The following is a 12071-nucleotide window of genomic DNA, read 5'->3' as shown; positions in this document are numbered from 1 at the left end:
CACGTAATGGGGTCCAGGCTTCTTTCTACACACCAACGCTGGAACGCTGCCCACTTGGCTGTGTAGGACGCTCTGGTAGACGCGGCCCTGGCTCCCTGAATGGTGCGTATAACATCTTGAGAGAGACCCCAGCTCTCTAAGTGTTCCCGCTCAGGGGCCATGCCCATAAGGGCTGGCCTATCACTGGGTGACTGCAGATCGCTCCCTCCACCTGTGAGAGAGCGTCCCCCCGCCACGGGATCTCCCATGGCCTGCCTGACAGCGTACGCTGTAGGCATGGAAACCAGGAAGCTCCCGTGCGTTCCGGGGCAATTGGGATCACTGACAGCCGCTCCTCCTGCACTCGGTCCAGGAACCGAGGAATCAGCGGGACTGGTGGGAAGGCGTACAGCCGTCCCCTGGGCCATGGCTGATGTGCGAATGCGTCCACCCCCAGAGGGGGGTGGTCCCGCGCTGACAGGGAGAACTAGAGCGCGCATTGCGCGTTCCCGCGTGCGGCGAATAGATCCACCTCCGCCCTCCCGAACCGGCTCCAAACCTGGGCGATCAGCTCGGGATGGAGGCTCCAGTCCCCCTGGCGAGGACCTCCTCGGGACATGAGGTCTGCCCCTTTGTTCATCTCTCCGGCATACAGTGCTCTGATGGAGAGCACGTGTGCGCGCGCCCAGATCAACAGCCGCCTGGCTGTGTTCAGGAGCTGCGCTGAGCGTACACCTCCCTGGCGATTGATGTAGGCTGCCGCGAATCAACACATGCTGATTCCGCAGCAACGGGGCAAAATGTTGAATTACTCTCCGTACGGAGATTCATTCCAGCACATTTATGTGGAAAGACATGTGAGCCCGCCACTGTCCTCCCACTGCCTGCGTCATGCACGTTCCTCCCCACCCTGAGAGCGATGCGTCGAACACCGAGATGTGTGACGTAACTCTGCCCAGGGGAACCCCCTCTGACAGGACGTGGGGACTTTTCCAGTAGATTAAGTCTGAACCCACGGACAGAGGGATGACCACCATGCGCCTCTTCTGTCGTACGGGGTCGATGCGCAGGCTGATGAACCACCTCTGCAGTCTCCTCATGTGCAGGAGACCCAGGGGAATCACCACGTGACCTGCTGCCATCATGCCGAGCAGCTGCATCACGGAGAGTGACATCACCACGCTGCGGGGTGTGACACGTTGAAGGAGAGCTGTCAGCTTCTCCACTCTCTGCCGTGAGAGTCGTGCTCTCATGCGGGCTGAATTCAATTCCACTCCCAGGTAAATAATACTCTGGGAGGGAAGAGGACAGCTCTTTTTCCAGTTCATTATGAAACCCAGCTTTGACAGATGCGATATGAGTTGTACCGTCTGTAAAGCCGCTTCCTCCCTGGATCGAGCCAGCAGCAGCAGGTCGTCCAGGTAAAATAGTACTCTCATCCCTCCTCTGTGTAGCAACCGTAGCACCGTCTCTACACACTTTGAAAAAGTGAGAGGAGCCAGGGAATAACCGAACGGCAGACGGTTGTACTGGTACGATATTCCCTGGAATGAAAACCGCAGGAATTTCCTGTGCTGCGGGATGATGGGTACGTGGAAGTATGCATCCTTTAGGTCTATAGAGGTGAACCAGACTCCCTGGTGAACACACTCTAACACCCTTTTGACCGTCAGCATGTGAAAAGGCCTTTTCATTATTGCCTTGTTGAAAGCTGACAGGTCGAGGATGGGTCTCATTCCCCTCGTCTTTTTCGGGATAAGAAAATAGCGGGAGTAATACCCCTGAATTTCTTCCTCCTTGTTAGGATTTGTCTGTTGGTATTTTTCGTGTCCTTTTCTATCTTTGGGTTTCCTATTTTATTTTGTAAAGTGTTCACCCCCGTTTCCTGCCTGTTTCCTTTCTGTCGGTTTCCCTCTCTGATTACCCAATTGTGTTCACCTGGTACCTATGTGTTTTCTCCTCCCTCCTCACCTGTCTCGTGTTTATGTGATTAGTCCTGGGTGTATTTAAGTTCTGGGTTTTCTGTCTCTCTTTGTCGGGTTGTCTTGTGTATTGGCTTGTCCACGGTGAGTGTTCTGTTCTGTCATTGTCCTTATAGCCTTAAAATAAAGGAATTTCACGTAAATCTGCATTTGGGTCCTACCTGCTTCACACACCGTAACATTACAACCCGACCACAAATGGACCCAGCAGATGATCCATGGGAGGTTGAATTGCAGCATTTAACCTTCTATCTGGCTTGCTGCTTCGATTGGTGGAAGGGAGCGTCCAGTGTTCGGCAGAAGAGGGCCGCTCTGGTAGAGGCGCTCCGGTTGGCAGCAGAGAAACCATGTTTCGTTGAGTTCTTACCTGACTGGATTTTGGACTTCCTTCAAGCATGTGATTCCCGGCCTGCTAGCCCTAGGCATGCTAGCTCCATGTCTCCCAATTCCCAATCTAGCACCATACGCCTTGGTGGGTTCCGCCTGAAGTCAACCCGTGCTTCTGCCCCAGTTCCTGCTCCTGTCCAGGAGTCGTATTCCGGAACTCGTCTGGCTTATGGAGGTCCACGGAGTATTCAGGCGGCTGCTAAGAGGAGTCGTCGCAAGGCCAGGCTAGCAGCCCGAGCCCCAACAGCCATGGTTCCGGCTCCAGTGTCGGCCCCTGCAGCCATGGTTCCAGCCTCAGTCCTGGCCCCAACAGCCATGGTTTCGACTCCAGCCCCTCGTCTCCGGCCGACGCCAGCTCCCCGTGTCCTGTCGGCATACCGGCCGACTTCAGCACCTCGTCTCCTGCTGGCTCTCCAGCCGACGCCAGCTCCCCGAGTCCTGTCGGCATACCGGCCGACTCCAGCACCTCGTCTCCTGCTGGCTCTCCAGCCGACGCCAGCTCCACGAGTCCAGTCAGCATACCGGCCGACTCCAGCCCCCCGTGTTCTGTTGGCGAACCAACTCTCTCAAGTCACCACTCCAGTTCCCTCTCGAGTCTCCTCTCGAGTTACCTCTCTAGTCCCCTCTCGAGTCCCCTCTCAAGTTCCTACCCAAGTCCCCTCTCAAGTTTCCTCTCAGGTCCCCTTTCGAGTCTCTTCTCGAGTCTCCTCTCAAGTTCCCTCTCAAGTCTCCTCTCGAGTTCCCTCTCAGGTCTCTTCTCAAGTCCCATCTCGACTCTCTTCTCAAGTCCCCTTACAGGTCCTCTCTCGAGTCCCCTCTCAAGTTCCCTCTCGAGTTCCCTCTCAAGTCTCCTCTCGAGTTCCCTCTCAGGTCCCCTCTCGAGTCTCCTCTCGAGTTCCCTCTCAGGTCCCCTCTCGAGTCTCCTCTCGAGGTCCCTCCTTTAGTCCCTCCTCGAGTCCCCTCTCTAGTTCGCCTCTCGAGTCCCCTCTTAAGTTCCCTTCTCTAGTCCCTCCTCCAGTCCCCTCTGGAGTCCCCTCTCCAGTTCCCTCCTTTAGTCCCTCCACTGGTCCCTCCTCTAGTCTCTCCTCTAGTCCCCTCTGGAGTCCCCTCTCCAGGTCCCTCCTCTAGACCCCTCTCTAGTTCCCCTCTCGCGTCTCCTCTCGAGTTTCGTTCTCTAGTTCCTCCTCTGGTCCCTTCTCTAGTCCCCTCTGTAGTCCCTTCTCTAGTCCCTTCCCTAGTCCCTCCTCAGGTCACTTTCCTAGTCCCTTCTCTAGTCCCATCTAAAGTCCCTACTGAAGTGCTGTTGGAGGTCCCGCAGACTACTCTTCTGCCGGGGGTCTTGCCAACCCCAGGTCCTGTGCCGTTGGAGGTCCCGCAGACTACTCTTCTGCCGGGGGTCCTGCCAACCCCATGTCCTGTGCCGTTGGAGGCCCCGCCGACTGCTCTCCTGCCGGGGGTCCTGCCGGCCCTTTGTCCTGTCCCGTTGGGGGTCCCGCCGTCTGCTCTCCTGCCGGGGGTCCTGCCAACCCTTTGTCCTGTGCTGTTGGAGGCCCCGCCGACTGCTCTCCTGCCGGGGGTCCTGCCAATCCCGTGTCCTGGTCCTATTCCGTGGGGGATCCTGCCGAGGCCTGTCCCACCAGCTCCGACACCGGGTCATGCCCGGCCTCCGGCGCTGTCCCGTCAGCGCCTTCCTGCCCGGCCTGCGGAGCTGTCTGGTCTTCGCCCTCGGGCCCGGCCCCCTGACTCTTCCTGCCGCTGCCTTCGCCCCTCCATGGTCCCCACCTTGGACTCTGTCTTGCCCCCGGGCCGTCCGCCCGAGTCCCCCTTTTTGGACTCCGCCTTACCCCCGGGCCGTCCGCCCGAGACCCCTTCCTGGTCCACTGCCTTGCCCCCGGGCCGTCCGCCCGAGTCCCCCTTTTTGGACTCTGCCTTACCCCCGGGCCGCCCGCCCGAGACCCCTTCCTGGTCCTCTGCCTTGCCCCCGGGCCGTCCGCCCGAGACCCCTTCCTGGTCCTCTGCCGTGCCCCTGGGCGGTCAGTTCAGTCCCGTCCTCCTGACCCCCTCCTCCCACCCTGGTGGCTTAGTGATGCGTCCCTCCTCCGGACCCCCTCCACCTACCCTGCTTGAGTTTTTGGATTTTTGTTTTTTGTTTTGGGACGTCTGGGATCCGTCCCTTGAGGGGGGGGTACTGTTAGGATTTGTCTGTTGGTATTTTTCGTGTCCTTTTCTATCTTTGGGTTTCCTATTTTATTTTGTAAAGTGTTCACCCCCGTTTCCTGCCTGTTTCCTTTCTGTCGGTTTCCCTCTCTGATTACCCAATTGTGTTCACCTGGTACCTATGTGTTTTCTCCTCCCTCCTCACCTGTCTCGTGTTTATGTGATTAGTCCTGGGTGTATTTAAGTTCTGGGTTTTCTGTCTCTCTTTGTCGGGTTGTCTTGTGTATTGGCTTGTCCACGGTGAGTGTTCTGTTCTGTCATTGTCCTTATAGCCTTAAAATAAAGGAATTTCACGTAAATCTGCATTTGGGTCCTACCTGCTTCACACACCGTAACACTCCTGGGGAACCCTGGAAATAGCCTCTTTCAACAGGAGTTCCCGTAGCTCTGCTTGGAGCGCAAGACACTGTTCTCGGGATGACAGGCGTGTCACCTGTATCCCGTTGAACTGTGGGGGGGGGCAGGCGAACTGCAGGGTGTACTCTCTGCTGATCAGCCTGCTCATCCATCTGTCCATCAGACACACACGCTGCCACTCCGAGAAACACTCTGAGAGCGGGCGCACATGCTCGAGATGTGTTGTGGTTGTCATGACGACGAGCCACGCTAAAGCCCTCGCCGCCGCTGCCTGTGAGGCAACCCAAGGTGGGCCTAGAGCGAAAGGGCTGTGAGGAGGCCTCCACACGCTGCATTTCACTCCACCTCTCATCATGACGCGCGTACACGCTCAGAGGATGGATGGGGGTGTGTGCAGTGATATCCACATGAGGCGTTACCACGGCGCTCATGGGCTTATTGTGACCGTGTGTAGGTGGCATATCTCGGACAGAGGAATGCCGCGAGGTCTGTGGTTTAATAACCGAAAAGTCATAACCATCAGGCCTCTGCAGCGACTCCTGCTGCCTACTAATCAACAGATTGGAAGCAGCTGGTGTAGTTACTGTGCTCTGCCGCTTATTAATCGATAGATTAAATAGTGCAGGCTTTTGTAACGAACTCTGCTGGCTATTAACCGATAGGTCATAGGCAGCTGGTTCACCCAGGGTGGAGGATATGTGAAATACATTTGTAACTGATGACTCAGACAACATGTTGGGAAATAATCTTTTTTTATTTCCTTCACACTCCCCCCCCAAACCGTCAAGGCCGGCTTTGTTTCTTCGGCGGCTCTCGTGGAGCAGACGCCGAACGGGAGTACCTCACTCCCTTCTTACCCCCCCTCTCTGGTGGGGGTCCGGAAGCGTGGGACGGTGCCCTGGAGGCGCGGGACGGTGCCCCCGCCGCCGCTGACGGACGAGTCTGACGCCTCGGCTGTTGCTGTTGTGCGTGCCTGTCCGTCTGCCGCTGTGGCTGGGTTGGCTGCTGCTGCTGCCGCTGCTGCCGCTGGAGCCGTTGCGGCTTCACCGCTGGCTGGAGCTAGCTGATGTGCTGGCGGATGTCCTCACGCTTGCTTCGATGCCGCCTTCATGGACTCGACCATGGCCAGGAACTGGGGTCCGAACAGCCCGTCCGAGCTGATCGGAGCGTCCAGCAGAACCTTCCTGGCTGGCTCTGTAACCGCTGCCTGCTGCAACCAAAGGTGGCGCTGGATCTGAGTCATCCAGGCCGTGATTCTAGCCTGGGAGACTGCCACGGCTATGTATAATATCAGTTAAAATAAGTGCTTCAACATAGTTAACATTGCTGGAGGTATGCACAAATATTGATAGATGTCTTGTAATGCATTATTGAGGAACCTGCAACCCAAGTTTTTCATTCAGTGCAGAACTACACCACAGTTGTGTAGGCCTGATATGTCAATAAACCTTAGAAAATCTTGAAAGGGATGTGCAAAATAGTCATTATATACAGTCTTTAATTAACTATTAGTAGAGAATAACGAGTAATGAATATACTTTATAGGGATCGTATTAATATCTAATAATAAAAATAATTAAATTCAATAACATGCTTTAACCACCAGGTGTCCCTTTATATCAGCTGTGCACCTTTATGGTGTAAATACAGCCTATCTACCAATTGGATCAAATATAAAAGTGAGCCGAATTAGTGTTGATACTGCAAGGAGACGTATTGTGTGAAAAGAAATGTAAGATGTTGTTTAATGGCTGATATATTTATGATCCACGTCACGTTTTCAGTTCCTCATGTTTGTCTAGATGTCTTCTCATCAGGGCTCTATAAATACAGAACTACGGCAGATATGTAATATGTAATGCAGCCGAACCGTGTATTACAATGCCGTTATGTGATGACTTCCAAAGAGAAAAGCAAGCACACTCGGAATAAAGTATTTTTTTTTTTTTAAATGTTTTCGGTCTGTTTCCGGTATTTGTTAATGACGATGTGCTGTGAGATGTGAGACTGGAATTGCACAGGGGAAAATAACGTAGGCTATCTTTAGATGCGGATTTTGTTGTTTGTATGTTTGCGCTGTGGACCAACACTATACATTGACGGGGAAGGGGGTAGCAATAAAGATAACACCATTAAACAGTTACACACCACAGCAACCACCTTGGTAACAATGAAGACGTCGCGATTTCCTGAAGTAATCTTCGTAATAACTAGCAAACTAAAGATCATGTACATCCACTGCACACATAATCTGAAATAACAACTCATATTTCTCGCATCAAATGACATCAAAACGCATTTTAATGGCCAAACTAACTTTAAAATAAGCATTTTCCACCGAGAATAAAACGAAGTTCGGCCATGTTTTCTTTTTCTGCAGGGAGAAATGTGAAGATCATGTGACAGACGCCAGCCATCAAATGAATGGTGAAAAAAAACGGGGTTTGTCAAACAGAGCACATGGTGTAGTCCAAACGATAGCTGGGGATTCTGGGTAGTGTAGTGTCTTCTGCCATCCTTTAGTCAGAAAAAATATTTGTTTCTCCGAATCGAAGGGGAAAAATACAAAAGCATTGCACACAATTTAAACCGATCAATGTTGTGTAATTAACAAGGATAATCTGGTGTTTTTTAGTCGATGAGTAGTGCAGATATCACTGTAAAATCAATCGACAGTAAGGGGAATACTTACTTCCGGGTGTACAATTCTCCGTTATCCAATGAGAATGGACGCTCACATTGCCTTTAAGGGCAGCCGACACAAACGAATGCCGTGCTTCCATGAGCGTCAAATCCCGCCGCAGATGGGAATACATTGCAATCAGTTGAAAGCTATTTGCGTCCCTTTATGACGCTGAAGGAGCCTAGGAGTGTCACAATTGGATGCCACGGACACTGACCAAACGTCGCTATTGGACGCTTAGGGAGTGAGAGTGTGTTGAAAGAGGATATTCCTAGCTTTCTAATGATATCAGGATTGTTTCTGTACTCCAAATATTAAGCGAAATATGTCACATTATATAATGACTGTCACCGAGTCATAATTTTGAGAAAAAGGCCTTTAAAGTTTCCTCTTCTCTGGAATCCATCGATCTGATTGATTATTAGTGGAGCAAATGATCAAAATACTACGGAGGGAAGATATTTTCGTTTGGAGGGGAAGCTCGCGAGTGTGTGTGTGTAATTTTGCGTTTGTGTGTATTGTGTTTGTTTCCCGGGGAAAACACTCACGAGAAACACCGGCTGTTGTTATGCCTGCTGTGACGTTAAGTTACTCCGTTCTTCGCCTGTAATTATGCCGTTACAAGCTTCAAAGTTGTATTTATCATCTGAATTTGCCGAAACAAGTTTAATATTCTGAAAGCCAAGACTTTGTTTAATTGAAATCAGATGAAAACAAACTGTAACGGACCCTCCCGTGTTATTTATGATTACTATACTCTTACATTCATAATTTCAGCCGGAGGGAGGGGGGGTGGCGCTGCGGAAGAGCAAATTACGAGTGAGAGGTGCCTGTCTTCTTCCCTTTACAATCTTCAAAAATGTATTTATCGTGTGATTTTGGAAATAAAAGTTTCATATTCTGAAAGCCAAGACTTTGTTTGTTTGAAATCAAACAAAACACCCGAACCCTGAAAAAATTGTTTTTTATGTAAATCCATGTTTATTTTGAAATGAGCCGAAATGAGACTTCCGACTGATTTCGATAGAGCGGGTGACATTTCATTTCCAAGAATATCTCAGTACTGGGTTATTTACAATTTCAAAATGAACGTATATATTAAAGAAATAGAAATAAGAAGTAAGTATATTATAGTATATTCAAGAATGAAAAATACATATATATATATATATATGCGTGCATATATATGCATGTGTGTGTCTGTATATATTTATAAACTGTATATTATTTTCCATCATTCAATGGACAATGGAGTATTTGTACTTTTTTAATATATAACTTTCCCGGCCGCAGCCCTCGCCCTCGGGCCCGGCCCCCTGACTCTTCCAGCCGCTGCCTTCGCCCTCATGCCCGGCCCCCTGACTTCGTCCGCTGTGGCCTTCGCCCCTTTATGAACTCTGCCTTACCCCCGGGCCATCCGCCTGAGACCCCCACCACAAACTCTGCTTAGAGACTCTGCACCTTGCTCTGATGCTGTTGTTTTATGCTTTATGAACGTGGACAACAGAGAAACATATTCTTCATGACCAAAGTTGGAATTGAAATAATAAAGTAAAGTGAAACTTATGCTCGTCACCCTCTCCCTCCGGTCCACATTAATACAAATGATCTCAATACGCATGATTGTATGAAAATATCTTAAAATAAATACAAATGTATTTATTATAAACGTTAGTCCTTAACATCTATCACAGTGTACATCACCATTCAAACATCTTTTAAAAGTTGAACAAACCCCACACAGCTCAGTGAAATGTTCAATCAATCAATCAATCAATGTTTATTTATATAGCCCAATATCACAAATGTTACATTTGTCTCAGTGGTCTTCACAGTGTGTACAGAATATCAGTATGACAATACGACACCCTCTGTCCTTAGACCCTCACATCGTACAAGGAAAAACTTCCGAAGAAAACCCAGTTTAAAGGGAAAAATGGGAGAAACCTCAGGGAGAGCAACAGAGGAGGGATCCCTCTCCCAGGACGGACAGACGTGCAATAGATGCCGTGTGTAAATTGAAAAGATAATACATTTGCAACATAGGTAGTCCAGATGTTTGGAAATGCATGTGTGTATAATAGGAAGATGAATCCACGAGGATATCCATCCAGGACCGATGATCCAGGACCACAGCCAATGTTGACTTTATTTGATAATTACAGTAAAAACTAACATTCATATTTCTCTTTTTGATTATAATACTGATGAACGTTCAAAACAAAGCACTTTGGCAACTTACCACATACGTTTTGAAATGCTTAATAAGCACCGTAACTTTCATGATATCATTTCTCCGTCATAATCGTTCGTTTCCCTGAACGGCCCACTGTTGTGTGACGGCAAATGCAGCGGTTGCAAGGCATTGTGGGGCAGCATTTTCTCCTCTCCTTTCGGTGAGGGAGGTCCAGTGATTCCTAAGCTAAAGGAGGTTATAAAGGAAGTTTAAAACCTCCTTTCCTATCATCTTCTAGACTAGAGAATTCGAACGGCACTTATCATGGCTGCCACTGAGGGACTTCCGGGTCATTTCACTCGGTTCGGAAGGTTCGTAAGCTAAATGGACTATTCGACTGCAGCCGTGGTTTCCTTGCTTCTCTCCATGCTTCCCTAGTGGGAGGGACTAAACACAAGGATTTCATTTAACCGAAGTGAGATGCAGCCAGTGTGGCCCCTGAGCCAAAAAGTGTGCCCACCCCTGGGTTATAGGGAAATACCAATCATTATTTACAAATGTACATCCATTATTTTTCCACTGTAAACACTCTAGTGAAAATAAGTGTTTCTCTCCATCTTTCAGTCAAGAAACAGAATCTTCAGTGTGCCGCTGCTTTCAGAGAGAAACCAGACGGTTGTTCTTCGGTCAAAAGGAAGAAGTTTATAAAGTTTATAAAGTTCACGTCAACTTTCTGAGACTTTAGAGTCAGAGAGGACAAGTTTAACTGGACGATAAATCAAGAAACATTAAGGAGTTTATTTTATATATGATGTGGCTACCTCCCCTGCTATTCTACCTGGTCGGCTACCTGGTGCTGGGGATCTCCGGGACCGGTGTCGCTCCCGACGCTGAACACCCACAAGACACACCTGCGCTTGATGTGTGGCCTACCCCAGGCACCATGGCTTCCCCGGATTTAGGAAGAGTTGTTGCCATGATGACAACCCCGCTGCTCACGGAGGACCTTCTCTCATGGACGTCTCATCTACCCGGGGTTCTGCCGCGAGGACTACGCTGTCTATGGGCCCAGGGAAATGGGAGACTTTCCCCCTATGCAGCGCGCACTTGCGACGGCAAGCCGACCAGCCCAGCGAGGAGGACCTGGCTTCTAATTCTCCTACTCCTGATGTCGGGTAACGTGAAACCGAATCCAGGCCCAGAACTGTCTCAGCTGCAAACACCAGAGGAGTTTAGAACGAAAGACGGATTACGTCTTTTTCACCTCAATGTTCGCAGCATGATTAATAAAATGGACTCCATCAGAATATGGGCCGATTCGACTGACTCTGATATCATTGTCCTTTCTGAGACGTGGCTCAAAAAGTCGATTACAAATGATATGATAAATATAAAAGATTACAATGTCTTTAGAACAGACCGTGTGGGAAAAGGGGGCGGGGTTGCGATTTATGTTAAAAACCATTTAGACTGCACCTGCATCGAATCCCTAACAAAACCAAAATGCTTTGAACTCTCTGTAATTAAACTATTGCTCCCAAGTGGTTCAGACATTATAGTGATCGGATGCTACCGCCCGCCCGCTGCCTCAAGCGAAGCCACGAATATACTCTCCAATCTTCTCCATAACTGGACTAAATCCGAGATGGTTTTACTCGGAGACCTAAACTGGGACTGGCAAACGGATTTACAAAACTCTTTCAAGGACACTTGTGACTCTCTCTGTTTGGTGCAACTAGTTAACTCGCCAACTCGGTTAAACCAAAAAGATTTAGAGAAGTCCACTTTGATTGATGTTATTCTTACAAACGCACCTCAGCGTTTCTCCGCAGTAGGCACGTTTTGTAATGATATAAGCGACCACTGCGCAATTGCTTGTGTGAGAACCTGTAAGATCCCTAAAGGAAAGCCACGTTTCATTCACAAGAGGCGATTCAAACATTTCGATGAGCAGGCGTTTCTACATGATGTTTTTAATAGTGATTTACACATTGTTTCACTTATGACCGATGTTGAGTTAGCATGGAATTATTTTAAATCCACCTTCTTGGCTATATGTGACAAGCATGCTCCTTTTAGGACATCTAGGATAAGCGGTAAAGACAACCCCTGGTTTAATGATTCTATATCCTCTCTCATTCGACAGAGAGACACTGCCTGGGCTAAAGCAAAGAAATCGAATATTCCATTAGATTGGAATCTGTATAGGACATTAAGAAACAAATGCACTAAGCTGATTAAAAACTCTAAATGTGCCTACTATCTTAATGCAATACATGACAATTTGAAT

Source organism: Pseudochaenichthys georgianus, chromosome 24, assembly GCF_902827115.2.
Source record: "Pseudochaenichthys georgianus chromosome 24, fPseGeo1.2, whole genome shotgun sequence".
NCBI classification, from domain to species: domain Eukaryota; kingdom Metazoa; phylum Chordata; class Actinopteri; order Perciformes; family Channichthyidae; genus Pseudochaenichthys; species Pseudochaenichthys georgianus.
Note: the sequence above shows the minus strand (reverse complement) of the source record.